Raw genomic sequence first — 20,334 nt, 5'->3', positions numbered from 1 at the left:
ATTCTGTGGCTCTGTGAGGGTGCTGGTAATTTCATATTTTACACACCCACAGAGGTTACGGTAATTGATTCAGTTCTAGAAAGTGCTGTAATGACTTTGAATGAACTTGAAAGGTTTTGCATTTGTTTTCAGAGGCTGTTAGAGAGAGTGATTCAGACTCTGCCACACGGGCACAATTTGTAAAGGTTGGACATGAAAACGACGGATTAGCTTTTCTCGGAGACAGCTATCTTCTTGTTATAACCTCCCTGCTCATGAGGCAGGCTGGGCTTGGCACTGAAACACTCGACTTCCTTTTTATCTGTATCTCGATGGTGGCGGAAATCATCTCTGAACATCTGAAGGGAAAAAAGGCAATTATTGAAAAATCCTCCTAGAATGACTTGGCTTTTTGAATTCAGTTTCTTTAACAAACACCCAAAAAGTAAGTTGGCAAAGATGAGAAGTTGTAAAAATTTCCTTCTCGACTTTGGCGCTTCTGAAACTATATATATTCAGCTTCACTTTGGCCCTGAGTGTCTCTTTTAAGCTGGTTAGGCCTGACTGTGAAGACAATGTCAGGAGGAGAAACCCGGAGCTCTGTTGTAGTGGCACCAGCAGCATGGTTATTGCCATTTTTAAGGAGTGTTTTCTATGTCCCTGAGACTGTGCTAAGCACTTTGTACAGTGAGAGCACTGAAGCTGAATGCATCCCTTTCTGGCGGCTCAACCCATTTTACAGATTACAAAATTGAGGCTCAGCAAGGTAAATGTGTGCAGGCTTCCCAGTCTGTCTGGTTACAATGCCTGTGCCCTTCACCACCCTCCTGTTCTGCTAGTCTACCAGCAGTGTGCTGGTAAATGTTTAACAACCAGCTTTCCGAAAACACAAACAAAAACAATGGAACTCTGATATGTAGCGTTTGTTTATTACTGTGGTGTAAATACTCCCACCACGGTTAATTTCAAGCTACTGATGTGATGCTGAGAAATACGGAAGAGTTATGCAAGTGAGGTAGGAGGTGGGACTTTACTCTGGACCAGACTGAAGAGTGGCTGAAACAGGGAAGAGGCAAAAGCACCTCTCCAGAAGGCATGCCCACCAGTGGCAGGTCAGTTGTTCATTGCCATGGCAACACCCAGAAGTTACCACCATTTTTCATAGCAACGACCGGGAATTTGCCATCCTTTTTCTAGACACTTCTGAAAAACCTGCCCCTTCCTTTGAGTGTAATTAAAATTGGGTATAACACATTTCAAGACCTTACCTAGGAAACAGCATTTGTGCAAGAGAAGAGTATGGTTTGATGGGGCCATTCTTTTTTTTTTTTTTGAGACGGAGTCTCGCTCTGTTGCCCAGGCTGGAGTGCAGTGGCCTGATCTCAGCTCACTGCAACCTCCGCCTCCCGGGTTCATGCCATTCTCCTTCCTCAGCCTCCTGAGTAGCTGGGACTACAGGTGCCCGCCACCACGCCCGGCTAACTTTTTTTTTTTGGTATTTTTAGTAGAGACGGGGTTTCACCGTGTTAGCCAGGATGCTCTCGATCTCCCGACCTCGTGATCCCCCTGCCTCGGCCTCCCAAAGTGCTGGGATTACAGGCTTGAGCCACTGCGCCCGGCCTGCTGGGGCCATTCTTTAAATGTTTTCCTGGTCCTGGCAGGCTGAGGCGGGAGGATTGCTTGAGCCTGGGAGGTCGAGGCTGCAGTGAGCTATGATTTCGCCACTGCACTCCAGCCTGGGCAACAGAGCAAGAGCTTGTCGCTAAAAAAAATAAAATAACTTTGTGGTCCAGAGCTCCATGGATGCACATGAACAGGCTCTTGTTTAATTGACAGCCTAGGAAGCTCTTTTTTTAATTTTTTGGTCTTTTCCTGGGGATTTTCCTGCTGACACGGAGAAGATGCCTTCATCTTTGCCCTTTAGAGAAAATGTGACAAGTATCAGAAAATAACCGACAGTTGTTAATTCTCACATTCTAAACGCAAGGGTGAACGATTTAATTCCAGAGTTAGAAATAAGGCTCTAACTTCACATTTACAACCAGCAGCGAGGTCCTAGGATAACTGCATTTTTGTTTCCTAAGAAACAGGCTATGTTGATGGGAAAAGGCTGTATTGCAATGCTGTGTCCTTATTCCTCACCCATATGCCTCATAGGTTAAAATCCATTAACTGAGGTGAGATTTGCGTAAGTTACTTTATCCTGCTGGGCCTTGATTTTATTTTTTCATGTATGAAGTAAGTTTGATAGAGAAGAGAGAAAATAATTCCTCCTTTTCTGGGTTATTATGAACCTTGAGTGAGAAAGTAAGGTGAGCATGTGCAGAGAGCATGTTAAATGGCGATGTCACCCAGGTACAGTGTGGTAGTTAGGATATAGATGCTGGTGTCTGACAGGTCAAGGGTCTGAAGGCCAGCTCTGCCATTTACTAATGGAGCAACTTTGCAGAAGCGTTTTAGCCTTTCTTTCTCCTTTTTTTTCTTTTCTTTCTCTCTTTCTTTCTTTCTTTTTCTTTCTCTCCTTTCTTTCTCCCTTTTTTCTCCTTTCCCTCCCTCCCTCCCTCCCTCCCTCCCTCCCTCCCTTCCTTCCTTCCTCTCTGTCTCTCTTTTTTGAGACAGGGTCTCACTGTGTTGCCCAGGCTAGAGCACAATCATAGCTCATTGTAGCTTCAAACTCCTGGACTCAAGCAGTCCTCCCACTTCAGCCTTCTGAGTAGCTGGGACTACAGGTTACTCAGCTAATTTATTTTTGATACCTGGCTAATTTATTTTTTATGTTTCTAAAGATGGGGTCTAGCTATGTTACCCAGGCTGGTCTCAAATTCCTGGCCTCAAGTTATTTTCCCACCTCGGCCTCCCAAAATGCTAGGATTATAGGTGTGAGCCACTGTGTGTAGCCTGTTTTAGCGTTTCTGAGCCTCTGTTTCCTTATGTCTAAAAGAGAGATGTTAATGACACTGCCTTATAGGGTAGATGTGAGGATGACATGGGATAACGCATGGAAAATGCTCAACACACGGCCTGGTATGTAGCAAACATTTAGTAAATGGCAACAACTGTTGTAACAGGGACCTTGTCAGTAGTCCATCAAGTGGCTTCAGTAGGAGCCAAGAGGCAGTGAGGGTGGGGACGAGGAAGGCGGGTTGGAATGTGGGGTAGGGGAGATCACTCCCCACTGGAGGAGTCCAGGAAGAGTCTGGGGACTCATATGGTTTGAGTTGGGTGCCAGGACCAGGAAAACATTTCAAGAATGGCCCCATCAAAAGTTGGGGATGAAAGGAACCCTATTGATCAGTTACGTTCTATGGACTCTTTGAGACACTTTCGTATATAAGACTTCCCTTAACCCTTGAACAAAACCAACAAGGTAGTGTCATTATCTCCATTTTACAGATGTGAAAATGGAGGTTCATGAAAGTGAACTGTATCAAGGGTAGAGTAGGTGATTGAACCCAAATCTCTCAGCTTCTTGGAACTTGGTGCTGTGTCCACTTTGTTCCAAAAGGGGGCTTTTGGGAGAAGCAATCAGAGAGGACACCCACCATAGCTCCTGAAAATGCCGGTGGGCTGGTCCTCCTTCCACCCCCAGGGGATCCGAGGCAGCCCAGGGCCCCAGCTGCGTTTCTGATGACCACAAGGCCCCTTACTTGGTTCATTCTGTCTCTCTGCATGCCCAGTCCCAGCAAGACGCCAGTGGCCTTCGCTAATGTTCCTGAACAGACCATTCCCAGACCCAGACAAGAGCCCAATTATCTCTGGCCAATCAAAGGCCAGCTCCCTGCTTGGGCCCCACATCTAAAGGCGATTTCTCTTTCTCAGGAGAGTCAGCCAGGGACCTGCGAGCCGCTGTGAAGGTTATTAGGAAAGTTTGGCTGTGGCAACCTCTCTCCCCCTCCTGCCATGGAAAGGAAGGGAGGGGCTCTGAGAGGAATGGGGGTGGCTTTTCTAGGCAGCTGCCTTCACTGAGCGCTGCGAGTCAAATAAGAAGAGATAAGACAGAAAAACGAGTCTGTCCATGTGCATTCATGGAGCTCTGGACCACAAAGTTATTTTATTTTTTTTAGCAACAAGTTTTGCTCTGTTGTCCAGGCTGGCGTGCAGTGGTATAATCATAGCTCACTGCAGCCTCAACCTCCCAGGCTCAAGCAATCCTCCCATCTCAGCCTCCTGAGTAGCTGGGATTACAGGTGCACATCAGCATGCCCAGCTATTTTTTAAAGTTCTTTATAGATACGGGGGTCTCCCTATGTTGTGCCAGCTGCTCTCGAACTCCTGGCCTCAAGCGATTCTCCTGCCTTGGCCTCCTAAAGTGTTGGGATTACACGCATGAGCCACCATGCTCTGCCCTCAAAGTTATTTTTCACGTGTCTTCAAAACAGGCTTGAGATGAGGATAAGCATGTCGTCCCCACCCAAATTGGCTAATGTAGTCATTAAGATAATAACTGTGGCTCCTTCTCCATCCACCATACCCAGGAACCATCTCTGCTTCTTCTCTTTTCTTTCCTATTCAAGTCCTGCTCCAGCAGCAAGCTTTATCAGCTCTGCCCCAAACAGACACACTGAATTGGATAATTTTCCTTTGTCTCTGATGTGCCTTAGTCTAAGCCACAGCCACCCCTTGTCCAGATCACCGTGATGGTTTCTTAATTCTGGACAATCCATTGGAAGTAAAAATTAGGTTACTTGTCACTGCCTTGTTTCAACCCAACAATGACTTCTCTTTGCTCTTTAAAAATGGATGCATGATAATGGTACATATTTAAGGGGTTCACGTGATATTTTGATGCAAGCATAAAATGCGTGATGATCAAGTTGGAGTATTTAGGACGTCCATCACCCCGAATGCCTGGGCAGGCTGATCGGCTGTCTGTGAGCTGACCCAAGCCTGTCTCTCTGACATCAGGTCCTCATCTTCCTCCGTCCAGCAATTGCCTGTTCCAGGCACTCTGGCCTTCGTCATGCTCCTTGAAAATGCCATATCTTAGGCCTGTGCACCGTCTGTTCCCCTCTGTCTAGACTTCTCTTACCCCGGCCTATTGTGTGGCTGGCTTCTTCCAGGCCTGATATCATCCTTATAAATAGGTCTTTCCTGAACACCCTTTCTTTTTTCCTTTTTTCAGATCTTTTTTTTTTTTTTTTTTTGCTTACTTAAAAAATTATTATTATTTTTAACTGACAGATAATTGTACATATTTATGGGGCACAGTGTGGTATTTCCATATATGTAGAGAAAACGTCAGGATCATGTTTAGAATATTCAAAACCTACTTTTCTAGCTATTTGAAAATATACGATAAATTATTGTTTATTATAGATACTTGATACTGAACTCCCTTTCTAAAGTAACAACCTGCCTGCACTCCCCAATAAACTGTGTTCCCATGCCCTCTTTATTGTCTTTATAACATTTATCATGGTCTGAAATTGTTTTATCTGTTGTTTGCTGCCTTATGGGTTGTCTCGTGGTTGTCACCACGAGAATAGGAGTTCCATGAAATTAGGAGCCTTTCTTGCTAGCTTTTCTTTTCTTTTCTTTTCTTTTGAGACAGAGTCTCACGCTGTCACCCAGGCTAAAGTGCAGTGGTGTGATTTTGGCTCACTGCAATCTCTGCCTCCTGGGTTCAAGCGATTCCCTAACCTCAGCCTCTCGAGTAGCTGGGATTACTGGCGTGTGCCACCATGCCTGGCTTTTTAAAAATTTTTTTTAAATTTTTGGTAGAGATGGGGTTTCACCATGTTAGCCAGGCTGGTCTTGAACTCCTGATCTTAAGTGATCCACCCACCTCAGCTTCCCACAGTGCTGGGATTACAGGTGTGAGTCCCCGTGTCTGTCCACTTGGTTGCTTTTCGTAGTATTGCCATCACCAAGAAGATGTGCTTGAAAAAACATTTGTCGAATGCATGAATGAATAGCAGATGTGAGGCCAAGTGGTTTTTAAACCGTGCCTTATTGTTCTCCCTGCAGTCCGATGAGTTGAGGACTATTTTCATTTCCATTTTACCAGGGAGGAAATGGAGACACTGAATATACAAATGAACAATGGCCAGACCATATATGACAACACATCTGTGACCTGGCACCTCTGTAGTCACCAGCCAAGGAATCAAAGCACAACCTCTGCAGAAATCAGCCCAATATGGTCAGGGTCAAAACTTGGTCAATAAACTGACAGCTTCCCTAATTTTTGTTCCTATTTCCAACTTAAGACCAACCAGAGAAAGCCAAATATGCCCTCTAACCAATCACATAAGATGACCACTTCTAATTATTCCCCTACCGCTTCCCAGTGTTGACAGCTTCTGATCAGGCAGACCTGAAGCTACCCCTTTTCTCCACGGTGACACTTTCCCACTCCTCTGTCTGCTTTTGAGTCTCTGCCAAATGCAAGTAATGGTGGCTGACTCCATTGCTACAGCAAGCTCCAAATAAATAGCCTTTGCTTGTTCATATTTGGACGGTCTTCATTTATGTCCATAAAACTGAGTCTGTTCCATAAAAAGTAACGAGATTATGTCCTCTGCAGCAACATGGATGGAGCTGGAGGCCATTATCCTAAGCAAACTAACATAGGAACAGAAAACCAAATACTGCATGTTCCCACTTAAAAGAGGGAGCTAGACATTGAATACACATGGGCACAAAGAAGGAAACAACAGATACTGGGGCCTGCTTGAGGGTGGAGGGTGGGAGGAGGGTGAGGATCAAAAAACGACCTATCAAGTACTATGCTTATTACCTGGGTGACAAAATAACAGGTACCCCAAGCCTCTGTGACACACAATTTACTCATAACAGAGCTGCGCATGTACTCCTTGAGCCTAAAATAAAAGTTGAAAAAACAACCAACCAACCAAAGCTGCTCTGAAGGATTGATTGGTAACAGCTCAAGGGCACCCAGCTAAGGAAGGGCAGGACTAGGGCATGGGCTTGCGTGTTTGGCTCCATAGGCCCTTTGTGTTCACTGTGCCATGCTTTATTTCAAAGAGATTTCTCTCTCTCTCTACCCCAAACTATGGAACCAGTGGTGTGGCTCCAGAAATAAGAATATGTGGAAGTGGGGCAGGCAGAAGAAGGCATCTTGGAGGGCAACAGAGAGAAATAAAAAGAAGCAAAGGGTCCCAAGACGGTGGCAGGCAGCTTGGCACAGGCAGCTCAGTTGTGGGACTTCAATCTTCTTCCTTATTTCCAGTCCTCTTCCATTATTCATTTGGCAAAACAAATGCTAAATTTCATCAGGTTCAAGCCATGTTTCATCTCTGGGGCTGAAAAGGGGAGGCTGGGCCAGTTCTCACCCAACCATAAAGTCTAGGAGCCAGGGAAGGGCCCCAAGGGGGTCATAATCCCTGGGAGCAATGAGGTTACACAGCTGGATTTATTAATGTAGAGAGACCTCTGAAAAGGGGAATCTGTTGGGGTCATCTAGTATTAGCCCTAACTTCTTTTTGTAACTTAATTTTTTAAAAAATTTCCTTAGGTTATTGGGGAACAGGTGGTGTTTGGTTACATGAGTAAATTCGTTAGTGGTGATTTGTGACTCTCAATGATTGAGAGTCAGTCATTGGCCTTTAGGTTGGTATTTGTCTAAAGGCGAGTATGGCAATGGAGAGATTTGTGGGAGAGGAGCAATCAGTACTCCCATTCATCTCAATGGAAGATAATAATAATATTAATGAATAGCCATACCAGGGTGCAGTGGAAAAATTTAAAGGTCTACAAATGGCAGCTCTTCAGGGATCATATCTTTTCTAACGGCCTCTCTCATAGTTGCCTGTTTGTGATGGGAAAAAGCAGAGACTGTCTGCCTCTTCCATTACCAGTAACCAGTTCCTAATTCCTCATACTGTCATGCCAGGTGTAGGCGTATTTCAGGGACAGAATGTAGAGCCCCGAAATGCTGGCGGGCAAGGACTAGGGATGGGGACGGAAGGACCCCAATGGAGTCATAATTCCTTGGAGCAAGGAGTTTACACAGCTGGATTTATTAATGTAGAGAGAGCTCTGCAAAGGGGAATCTGTTGGGGTCATCTGGCATTAGCCCTAACTTCTTTTTTTTTAACTTAAATTTTTTATTTCCTTAGGTTATTAGGGAACAGGTGTTTGGTTACATGAGTAAGTTATTTAGTGGTGATTTGTGGGATTTTGGTGCACCCATCACCCAAGCAGTATACCCTGCACACAATTTGTAGTCTTTTATCCCTCACCCTCTTCTCACTTTTTCACTCTGAGCCCTCAAAGTCCATTGTGTCATTTTTAGGCCTTTGCATCCTCATAGCTTAGCTCCCACTTAGGAGTGAGGACATGCGATGTTTGGTGTTCCATTCCTGAACTACTTCAGTTAGAATAATAGTCTCCAATCTCATCCAGGTTGCTGCAAATGCCATTAATTAATTCCTTTTTAGGAATGAGTAGTATTTCATTGTATATCTATATATTTCATCGTATATCTATACCACAGTTTATTCACTCACTGAATAGTATTCCATCATATATATATATATGTATGTATAAATATAATATTACAGCTTCTTTATCCAAACTAACAAACACAGCCCTAACTTCTGATTATCGCAAAGCATTTTCCTTTGGGGAACTGCCCCTCCCTGGTTCCTAGTCTTTATGGTTGGATAAGAACTGACCCAGCCTCCCCTTTTCAGCCCCAGGGATGAAACATGACTTGAACCTGATGAATTTGCATGCATCACTCCTTGAGTCACTACAATTGGTACAGGGATGGTCAAAGAAGAGACCCTGAGGTTGTTAAATTAAAGGTTTGGAGAAGGCAAGCAATGAGAAATAAGAATGACCATGGTGAATTCGTGGGTTAGAGGTATTCCTCTTCCTTTACGTCTTACTGGACAGTCACTTTATCAACAACTTTTGGTTCAGCCTCCCAGATTGTCAGCTTGGCTATTCTAACTGGCAGATTATTCAATCTTTTATTTATCTACCTTCTCAGGGTACATTTCCATGGCACGGTGCTGGGTAGGTATTAGTTGAATGCACGAATGGAGGCTGGGTGTTACCTCCTACGCGCTATGCCTACAAATCAGGTTGCTCTCTTCATATGGATGGTGGTACTTACCCATGGTTTATCATGGTGGTTAAAATAGCCTAGGTGTGGCTAATCGAGTAGAAAGTGACAACCTCAGGGAGAATCTCACAATTCTACTATTATAGAAAAACAAGGCCAGGCATTGTGACTCATGCCTGTAATCCCAGCACTTTGGGAGACTGAGGTGGGCAGATTACTTGAGGCCAGGAGTTTGAGACCAGCCTGGACAACTTGATGAAACCCCAGCTCTACAAAACGTATAAAAATTAGCATGGACATAGCCTGTGTCTGTAATCTCAGCTACTGGGAGGTTGAGTGAGGTAGGAGGATTGCTTGAGCCCAGGAGGCAGAAGCTGTAGTGAGCCATGATAGCACCATTACACTCCAGCCTGGGTGACCTTGCCAAGAAAAAAAAAGAGAGAAACTAGTTATGGAAATGACAATATTTAGTATTATTTGCATGAAACAAAGTAAGAAATAGATTGGTCATGAAATAAAAAATGCAGTGAAATTCAAAGAAATATTACATTTAGGTATATATTGCAGCTTTCTTCTTAATACCCATTGTTATTTACCCCAGTCTCCGGCTTATACTATCACAGACTGGAGTTTAAAACTTACGTTGACTTAGGTTCCAGGACAATGTTTCTCAAAGGGTGGTCCATGAACCACCTGCACTGAACAAACTGAACTGGGATCTCTAGGGTGAGGCAAGAACCTACGTTTGAAAGACACTCCTAGGTGAGCTTATGCAGGAGAATCCCTGGGAACAATGTTCTGAATTCATTCCTGAACAGGCATTATGGTGCGTGTTTCTCATGGCCATGCATATCTGAACTCAGTGTGATTCTGTATTATCAAGGGGAAAGGGTGGAGGAGAAAGACAAACACAACCTCTCTTAGAACAAGGCAAACAGATGAGCTCATAAAGCAAGGTGCTATGGGAAAGCATGAAAGGTGAGATGAATTCTGCCTCAAAGGACTTTAATGAGGATTAAAGAAGAAAGGTGGGTTTAGAGTGAGATTTGCAGGATATTGAGGTCATGTGGTGTGGAAAAGGAGTCCCCAAAGGAAAAAAAAAGGAGGAATGGGTTATAAGATCTGGGCAAAAAGGAATGTGTAACACCACAGTCTGCTCCACAGGCTGCAGAAATAGCTTGAGTAAGGGACGATGATAAAAACAGACAAACGTGGACTATGTTTTTTTAGTATTGAATGTGTGGCAGGAGCATTGCAAGTATCAAGAATAGAGGGATAAAGCTGGAATTGTGGACAGGAACAGTAAAGATCCTGAACATCATGCTGGCAATGGAAAGCTATTTGTTAAATACATAACATCAAATTTGCCATTTTAACCACTTTTAAGTGTCCAGCTCAGTGGCATTAAGCAAATTCAGATTGTTGTACAACCATCACCACCATCCATCTAAAACTCTGCACCCATTCAACATGAACTCCCCATTCTCTCTCCTCCCAGGCCCTGGTAACCTTTATTTTACCTTCTGTCTCCACAAATTTGACTATTCTAGATACCTCATATAAGCAAATTATACAATATTTGTCCTTTTGCGTCTGGCTTATTTCATTTAGCATAATGTCTTGGGAAGTTTTATTCATGTAGCAAGTATCTGACTTTCCTTTATTTATTTATTTATTTATTTATTTTATTTTTAATTTTTATTTTTGAGATGGAATCTCGCTCTGTTGCCCAGGCTGGAGTGCAGTGGCACAATCTCAGCTCACTGCAACTTTTGCCTCCTGCTTCAGTCTCCTGAGTAGCTGGGACTACAGGCACGTGCCACCATACCCAGCTAATCTTTTTCTGTGTTTTTAGTAGAGACGGGGTTTCATCGTGTTAGCCAGGATGGTCTCAATCTCTTGACCTCATGATCCGCCCACCTTGGCCTCCCAAAGTGCTGGGATTACAGGTGTGAGCCACCGCGCCCGGCCCAACTTCCCTTTATTTTTAAGGCTAAATAGTATTCCTTTGTAGATGCATACAAAACATTTTTTAAATCCACTCATCCATTGATGGACATTTGGTTTCTCATTTAATGTTTTTGAAACAAGGACTGTTAACATCTGGGAATTGATGGAGAAATAGGTATTAGGCAGGTTTTTTGTTTTGTTTTGGTTTGTTTTTTTGAGACAGGGTCTCACTCTGTTGTCCATGCCGGAGTGCAGTGGAGCCATCTCAGCTCACTGCACCCTCCACCTCCTAGGCTCAAGCAATCCTCCCACCTCATCCTCCTGAGTAGCAGGGACTACAGGTGTGCCTCATCACTTCTGGCTAATTCAAAACATTTTTTTTTTTTTTCATAGAGACAGGCTTTCACAATATCTCCCAGGCTGGTCTTGAACTCATGAGCTCAAGCGATCCTCCCAAGGGGGTAGGTATTTAGAATGAGGAAGGTACTGCAAGGTCTTCTTTGTGGCCAGACGAAGACTCTGGGCTCTGGCTAACCAAAAGAGATAAATATCAACTAGTAATGACTGCATGGCTACTGTGTTGAAAAATCCCCGTGATTGATTAGCTATGCCTTCCACACTCATGGAGGGAGGAGTGACACCTGCCAGGTATGTGCATTCCTGGTCTAAATTGTTTGAACTTGGGTTATCTTCATAGCCCCACTGGGGAAAGAGGTAGCATCTCTAACCCTTTAACCAGAGACAAGGGAGGATCTTGGCAGTGTCTGAAGGGTCATTTCCAGCTTCCGATTATAGCTCTGGCTTAAGAGGCATGAACAATTCAGCCTCCGCCCTTGGCAATATCTCGAACTGAAGAATCAATGGTTTTTTTATTTTGTTTTCTCTTTCCTCTGCTGAATCATCAGTGGTGAGAATGATGATGAGTGGTGAGAGTGCTGGGATTCTTGATCACAGGAATCCGGGTGAGTTCTTCTTCCAGAAAATAAGCATCTGCTTTTTGACCCAAAACTTGTATCAAAGTGAACTTTCTGGGACGGGATGCTTTTGAAAAGCAGGGAGTTTTCATTTGTGCCTGTCACCCCAAGCTATGTTGATTCATTCATTCATTTGTAATGGGCTTCCCCGATTTTTCTAGCAATTCTTCTCTCTTTTTCTGTGGTGACAGTGCTTTGCTTTTCCCCAGGGGAAGTGCTGCTCTTCTATTCTCTCTGGCCTCAGTGGGGCTTTCCATCAAGGTGTCCTGCCCAGTTCCAGCTCCCAGCCACAAAGATGGTTCCAGGATGAAGACTGGCCAGTCAGAGTTTTTTACATCCCTGGCCCCAGAGAGTGATTCAGGGAGAAAATCATGTCCCAAACATGTCCTTTGAGAGTTTACACTCATGCATGGCAAAAGTAGAGATCTTTCACTTAGGTCAGGGATTGGCAAACTTTTTTTCTGTAGAGGGCCGGATGGTAAATATTTTAGGCTTTTTGGGCTATTCAGTCTGTGTTGCAGCTACTCAATGCTGCTGCCTCTAGTGTAAAAGTATCCATAGACTATAGATACTTCAATGAATGGGTGTGGCTGTATTCTAATACAACTTTATTTACAAAAATGAGCAACGGGCCTCATTTGACCCATTGGGAATCCTTGTCTTAAACTAAAACCATTGGAATGTAGGAATCTAGGACCTACCTCATGAAGAGAGCCATCTTGAAATGAACTCAGGGGAAAAATTAAGAGAGAATGAGCTTGGACAACAGTCGCTGACTCCTGGATTTAGCCATGCCTGAAGGCAGCTGCCCCTTGGACAAGCCAGTTATGTCATCCAACATGATCTTTTACTGCTGGTGGTAATTTGATACGGGTTCTTTCATTAAAGAGAGTCCTGGCTCCTAGGGACCTCTCCAGCCATCTGGTCTGGGAGTCTTAAAATTGTACAATGAACTGTACCCACTTATAGGGTACAACCAAGCAGGAAGAGGACAGGGACTTTTCAAAATCTGAGTTCAGAGGCCTCCACTGAACTTTCCCATTGGCCAGAAGCAGGGAGGCTGATCTTGTCCACCTATCCCCTGCCCCCACCCAAGTCCTATATATTCTTTCAACCATTTATTGAGTGCCTAGTATTTGCCAGTCCCTGTGGCTTGACCTAGAAGGAAGGGAAGAATGGACACATGTTCCATTGTATAGCACATGCCCAGTGTGTGTGCTGTGGGCACCTGCATACCATATTTCATGCCATCCTTCCAGCAGCCCGAAGAAATAGGATTGTTATTTCTATCTTGCACATAAGAAATCATCAGCAATAGAGCTGAAGAGGGTTAAGTGATTTGCTCAAAGTAACGCAGATAGAAAGTGACGGATCTAGGATATAAACCCAGCTCTGGAAGTTCAATCCATTTACCCCACCAATACCATTGCTATCTTCCCTAAGAAGAGGCCGAGAGTGCCGGCTCTGGTCCTTGTCATAGAAAAAGCACATTTATAATAAGCCTGCATCTTACACGGATGAGGAAAAGAGTGAAGGAAAGTCAACGGCACCTGTCACCTGGCTCACCGGGAGCATTATAAACAAGCGTGGGCCCATTAGCTGTAAATACAGACCGGCTATTCTTTCAAGTAAATTGGTAGTGCTGTATTAGAAAATCTCTCTCTGCAAAATGCTAGCAATGCAGTGGTGCTTAAATTTTATGTATGCAAGATGATGACTAGATATATAAAATGGGAAGAAAAAAAATCTGCAACTGACAAGAGTTGGATACATAATTATTATTTTTTCCCCTCTCTCCCAGTTTCTTTCCCAAACAGTTCTGGAGTGAGAGTTTCCTTATGGAGAAAGGTAACAATAAAACTGCTGACTATAAGTGGGTACAGGGCACTGTATGTTTCTCAGCATGTGGGGATGCTGAGAAACTGGCAATCTCTGCTTTTCTGGAGAAGAATCAAAGACTTTTGTCACTGGTAACATTGCAGCCTATTTAAAAATAGTGATGGTTCTTACCAAATGGATGGAGTCTGTCTTTGTCGTCCAGGCTGGAGTGCAGTTGCACAATCTCAGTTCACTGCAACCTCTGCCACCTGGGCTCAAGCGATTCTTCTGCCTCAGCCTCTAGAGTGCTGGGATTACAGGTGCCCCCCGCCACACTCAGCTAATTTTTGTATTCGTAGTAAAGATGGGGTTTCATTATGTTGGCCAGGCTGGTCTTGAACTCCTGACCTCAAGTGATCTGCCTGCCTCGGCCTCCCAAAGTGCTGGAATTACAGGTGTGAGCCACTGTGTCGGTCCTGTTAATTGATATTGATGCTACCTCCTTCCACTCCAAAGATGCCACTTGCAGACATGCATAAATAGTCAGTTTTCAGAGTCCACTTGTGAGATAAGGTTTTGATGGGGACATGAGGGGCTCTTCTCAGACCACGCCCACTGCAGTGCCTGGATCAGGAAGAGCCTTGGGTTCTTCAACGAATGAATCATGCTTGTGTACAAGGTCAGCCTGGTCAAACCCTCATTTTCATGAGCAACCGCAAATGTCCTGTCTTATCAGGATCCCAGCGAGGGAATAAGCAATAATGGTAGCAGTTTTACTCTTGACTGCTGCTTTGCAAAATCACCATTTCATCTCACCTTGTCCTTCCCTCTCCTTGTCTTTCTGTCTTCCCCTCTGTTCTGCAGAGCCAGCCTCTCCCGTTTGCTCTTAAAATTAAAAGGGACTAGCAAATGGCTAGGAAGCCTTGACACACTCTTGCAGCATCAAACACTCTGGTTGGTTTGGGGCTGCTTCTGCCAGGGGCAATCAGCCCTGAAAGTTCGAAACAGTTGTCTAACAGGAAGTTTCAGGCCTCACCATCTGTGGGCTGGGGCACTGCTGTTGAGAATAATGTCAGGCAGCCTGTGCCATCTTCAGATTCAGCAGAAAAAGAAAACACAATAAAGATATTTTCATTTGCAGAAATAAAAAGAGATCAGCTTCAGGCTGTGAACTGGTGCAGCATCTGAGCAAATCTAACAAGATGAGTTCATCTTGAAGGAATAGAGGGAAGCTATTTAGAGTGTTAGCTCTGAAGTTGGGTGAGAATCCTAGCTCCACCACATTGAGACTCTTACTGAAACTCTAATACTTGTTTTTCCCATCTGTGAAATGGGTTATTCGGTCCTTAGCCCATAGCAGAGAGGAATCCATTTCTGAGAATGGTTTTATGGCCCTCTTGGGGTGAGAGGCTAGAGGAGGGTGAACCCTTGAGTGAAGCTGCTGGAGGCACCATATCGGTATAGACTCTGTCAATATTTCTTGCAAAGAAACTCACAATGTTTGTAAAGTTTGTAAAATCAAAAACTGATTTTGAAAAGACCTATATATTCCACATCTTTCAGTTGAAGAAACTCTGGGTTTGTGACCTTGTGCAAATCGCTTTAATATCTCCATGCCTCACTTTTCTTAAACGTAAAATGGAAGTTACTAGTGCTTACCTCGTAAAATTGTGTGGATTTGGCCGGGCGCGGTGGTTCACGTCTGTAATCCCAGAACTTTGGGAGGCCGAGGCGGGCGGATCACGAGGTCAGGATATCGAGACCATCTGACCAACATGGTGAAACCCTGTCTCTACTAAAAATACAATTAGCCAGGCGTGGTGACATGTGCCTCTAATCCTAGCTACTGGGGAGGCTGAGGCAGGAGAATCGCTTGAACCCAGGAGGCAGAGGTTGCAGTGAGCCGAGATTGGGCACTACTGCACTCCAGCCTGGTCGACAGAGCAAGATTCCGTCTAAAAAAAAAATTATGTGGATTTAATGAGTCAAGACAAATGAAACACTTAGATTAGTGCCTGACATACAGTATGTGCCTAATAAATTAGATATGGTTGTTAGATTGTCATCAGTACTCTTGTTTGCAAATGGCCAGCCTGACTGGATTCATCTAGGGCAACAGATGGTGTGTGGATTATGGGCATAGTAACCCAACTATGGACAGGATGGAAATACAGCAAGAGAGGGGTTCTCTTTCTCCTCCTACCTCTCAGCTTTCTTCTATATTCCTGCCAAGCATTTATTTTGTCTTTCTGAGAATGGCTTTCATTAGCCCCCATGGCCACCAATAGGTAAAAGTTAGACTTTTCTTAGGTTTTCCACCAGAGAGGGCAGTATCCCACTTCCAGGCCCAGGTAGAAAAATCCTGGGGAAGAGGAATGATTGGGTTGGCTTCTATCACGTTCCTGCCTCTTAGACCAATCACTGTGGCCAGGGTGGTGAGGTCCTATGATTGGCTGAGTTTTAATCACATGACTGTTGGACATCGTATAATTGGCTCAGTTTTAATCACATGACTAAGGTCCCATGATGGGCTCAGATTCAATCGCATGACTTTTCTCGGGGACTGTATGTGTGATTGATATGAAAGAAAGAGCATTTCCCCAAAGAAAGGACATGCGGGACAGACAGAGGAATGGATATCTGTTATAGTAGAAGAAGAGCCCAGCATATTTTCTAGCATGCAGCAGGACCTCAGCAGATCAGCCTTCATCTGTTAGTCCCAGCCTCAAGGGTCCTTCTCTGTAAAATGGGCATCTCCTATTACTACTAGTGAGGATGAAATAACATACTTTAGTACCTAGTAGTGCAGAAACGTATTAGGTGCTTTGTGAATTTCTTTGTCCTTCCCCTTTCTACAGCCAGAGATGTAGGAAGACCACCATATGAATAACTCAAATTATACACTGCTGGTGGGCATGTAAATTAGTTCGGCTGCTGTGGAAGGCAGTTTGGCGATTTCTCAAAGAACTAAAAATAGAACTACAGTTGGATTCAAGAATCCTATTACTGGGTATATACCCACAGGATCACAAATCATCCTGCCAAAAAGATATATATTATTGTAGTTCATCACAGCATTATTCACACAGCAAAGATGTGGAATCAACCTAGATGTCCATCAGTGGTGGGCTGGATAAAGAAAATGTGGTGCATATACACCATGGAATACCACGCAGCCATGAAAAAGAACGAAATCATGCCTTTTGCGGCAACATGGATGCAGCCGGAGGTCATTCCTCCAAGCAAATCAATGCAGAAACAACATCAAATACCACATGCTCTCACTTATAAGTGGAAGCTACACATCGGGTGCACATGGACATAAAGATGAGAACGACAGGCACTGGGGACTACCAGAGTGGGAAGGGATGGAGGGGGTAAACGCTGACAAACTAGGTTGGGTACTATCTACGCTCATTACCTGGGTGATGAGTTCAGCCATACCCCAAACCTCAGCATCATACAATATACCCAGGTAACAAACCTGCACATGTACCCCCTGAAACGAAATTAAAAAGTGAAAAAGAAAAAATACCCAAAGCTTCTGAAGGAAATGTGCTTGAGAACTGCCTCCCTGCACGACCTCAGAAACTCCAAAGCAAATGTAAGTTGAGAAACACTGCACTTACCACTTAGTAATTAGGCCGTGATTGTTGTTCATCTGTGCGCTGTACTGTAACTCCCTCTGCCTGAGGCTGGTGCTGGAGCTCGGAAAATACAATTTCCTCCAAACTAATTTAGTTTTAAGAGGAAAATGAAAGTTTAAAGTAGTTTAATGTTTCAGCAAAACCATAATGGCTGGGGAAGATTGGATGATGTGAACCAATAAAGCACCCTAATTCTGATAATAACTCAAGGCTTAACTCTTCCCACATCAAAACCTATCCTGAAGCTGACACTTGGCACGGACAACATGGCTTCAGCCGATAGTTGAGCAGTCATTCTTCTTTATTTATTTTAATTTATTTATTTTTAATCAACAGCATCACTTTTGACTTTAGTAGAGTGGTAAAGACACAGCTGTTAATATCATTTATGGAGCCCTGTAGTTACACCTTTAGAGACGACCTCAGGATTTATTCGTTTCCATCTGCAAGTTTTCCCCAGACCTAGGGTTCTCAGGAGGAGTCCCATCCTCGGGCTGAACATGTAAGATAGTTGTTGAAAATCCCCGAGTCAAAACATTAGTTCTAAAACTTGAAACCTCTGAGAGTCTCAGTTTCTCATGTACAAAATAGGCAGAAAGAGAAGGAATTTGTAGGGTTGTTGTGAGAATTAAATGGGATAGTGGTGATACTAGGCACTTGGCCAATAAGAGTGAAGTGGTGGGTTGTGGGGGAGAGAGAGAGAGAGAGAGTAAGAGAGAAGGGAGAGCAGGAGGGAGAACTAAGAACACAACATCCATTCTTTTGCTACACATTTTTATTTTTTTTTCAACTTTTATTTTAGATTCAGGGGGTATATATGCAGGTTTTGTTTGTTTGTTTTTAACCTGGTATATTGTGTGATGCTGAGGTTTGGTGTGTGATTGAATCCATAACCCAGGTAGTAAGCACAGTATCCAATAGTTAGTTTTTCTAAACCTTGTCCCCCCTGTTCTCCCTACTCTAGTGGTGTGCAGTGGCTATTGTTCCCGTTTTTATGTCCATGGGTACCCAATATTTAGCTCCCACATATAAGTCAAAACATCTGGTATTTGGTTTTCTGTTCTTGTGTTAATTTGCTTAGGATAATTGCCTCCACCTACATTCATATTTCTGCAAAGGACATGATTTTTGCTTTTTTTTTTTTGTGGCTGCATAGTATTCCATGGTACACATTTTCTTTATCCAGCCCATCATGGATGGGCCCCTAGGTTGATTTCATTGCTATTGTGTATTGTCTTTGCTATTGTGAATACTGCTTTGATGACTGTGTGAGTGTACGTGTCTGTTTGGTAGAAAGATTTATTTTCCTTTGGGTATATACCCAATAATGGGGTTGCTGGGCTGAATGGTTGTTCTAAGTTCCTTGAGAACTCTCCAAAGTGCTTTCCGCAAACAACTAATTTACATTTTCATCAACAGAGGTTAAGTCTTCCCTTTTCTCCACAGCCCCACCAGCATCTGCATTTTTTGACTTTTTAATAATAGCCATTACGATTGGTGTCAGTTGATGTTTCATTGTGGTTTTGATTTTTTGCCACACTCCATGGCTGGCATTATCACAGTACCTGAAGATCCGTGAAGCCACAGAACATGGAACCTGACTCAAAGAGTTTCCGGTCTCACTGGGGATATAAGCAAGCAATCAGAGGATCTCAGTCCTTCAGTGCTCAGTGCTGCAGTGTTCTCATTTCTAAAATGGGAATAATCCTGGAACCAGTTTCGTAGGGTTGTTGGTGGATTCAATGTGTCAAGCTTTTAGAAGAGGCTCTGGCATATAATTAGTGCTCAGGGCATATTGGTTGGCTTTTTATTTTCTTACAGGAAAGCAATTTATTAACAGAAAAATATTTTGAGGATTTCTGTCCACAGACGGCAACCACAGTGACCCCCCCTTCCTGTGAGTGCTGTCAGAGGGGACTGGAGTGACGTATTCATTCTGCCAGATCTTCATACCTGAGCAGGCAAGGGGCTCTGAGGGACATCTGGGCCCCAGGTCCAGGGGTCTTGTTCTTATTTCCTCCTGTGGCCCGGAGTTTCATGTGTAGGGCGGAGATGCCCCGCTCCTTGCACCTCTGGGCTACATCCTGGGTGGCCAGCATGGCAGCATATGGTGAGGATTCATCTGGGCCTGCCTTCACCTTCATCCCACCAGTAACAAGACAAAGGGTTTCTTTACCAGAAAGATCTAAAAGGACAAAAATCATGCCCTTTGCAGCAAATGGATGCAACTGGAGGCTGCATCTTCCAGCCATGGACAAAAGTGATATGGATCAAAGTGTCAATGAAGGATGCAAAAATTTGACAGACACCAAATACATTCTCTCTCCTACACCCACCTGAGGTCCAAGGCTGATGATTTGCTCTTCCTTTTTTTCTTTCCCTTTCGAGGTGCCATTTCTACATGTCATCTCCCACTTGTTGGATTTTAAGACTGACAGTTCGCAAATGCTCCACATTGACAAGGGTGACCTAGAACTGGCAAATGTCTTAGATGGCCGTTTTCTGAGAATCTCCAGTTCGTGGGGCTGGCAGTGTTCAGCATTCAGAATTTCCTTATATACCAATGCTTGCATCGCTGATCTTGGTTTTGTGTTTTTTAAGTATGTTTATGCATTGATACTGAGAAAACTTCCTTGTGATGATGTGACAAAACTGATTATTATCAAACTTAAAGTATAAAACTTCTACTCCCCCCAGTTAACCACTGTTCTGGTTTCTTTCACTATGTATTAATTTTGCCTCTTTTAGAATTTAATGTAAATGGGATCATGGAGTATGTCTTCTTTTGAGAAAGGCTGATCCCCAGCAAGGTATCTTTGATGCTTATCTGTGTTATGTGATTTGCATTACATGTATCAAACTTTTTATTGCTGAATACTATTCCTTCCTTTCTCAGGGAGAGTGCTACTGGTCTTGGATTTGAGGACCTGGG

At 43.8% G+C, this 20,334-nt stretch overlaps 1 pseudogene; it reads right to left on the bottom strand.

The window, feature by feature from the left end:
• Positions 1–206: 206 nt before the first annotated feature.
• Positions 207–19,975, bottom strand: LOC112424267 (small ribosomal subunit protein uS11-like; annotated as a pseudogene).
• Between the last annotated feature and the right edge of the window lie 359 nt (positions 19,976–20,334).

Source organism: Macaca nemestrina, chromosome 18 (assembly GCF_043159975.1).
Source record: "Macaca nemestrina isolate mMacNem1 chromosome 18, mMacNem.hap1, whole genome shotgun sequence".
Classification (NCBI taxonomy): Eukaryota; Metazoa; Chordata; class Mammalia; order Primates; family Cercopithecidae; genus Macaca; species Macaca nemestrina.
This window is presented reverse-complemented; position numbering and strand designations above follow the sequence as displayed.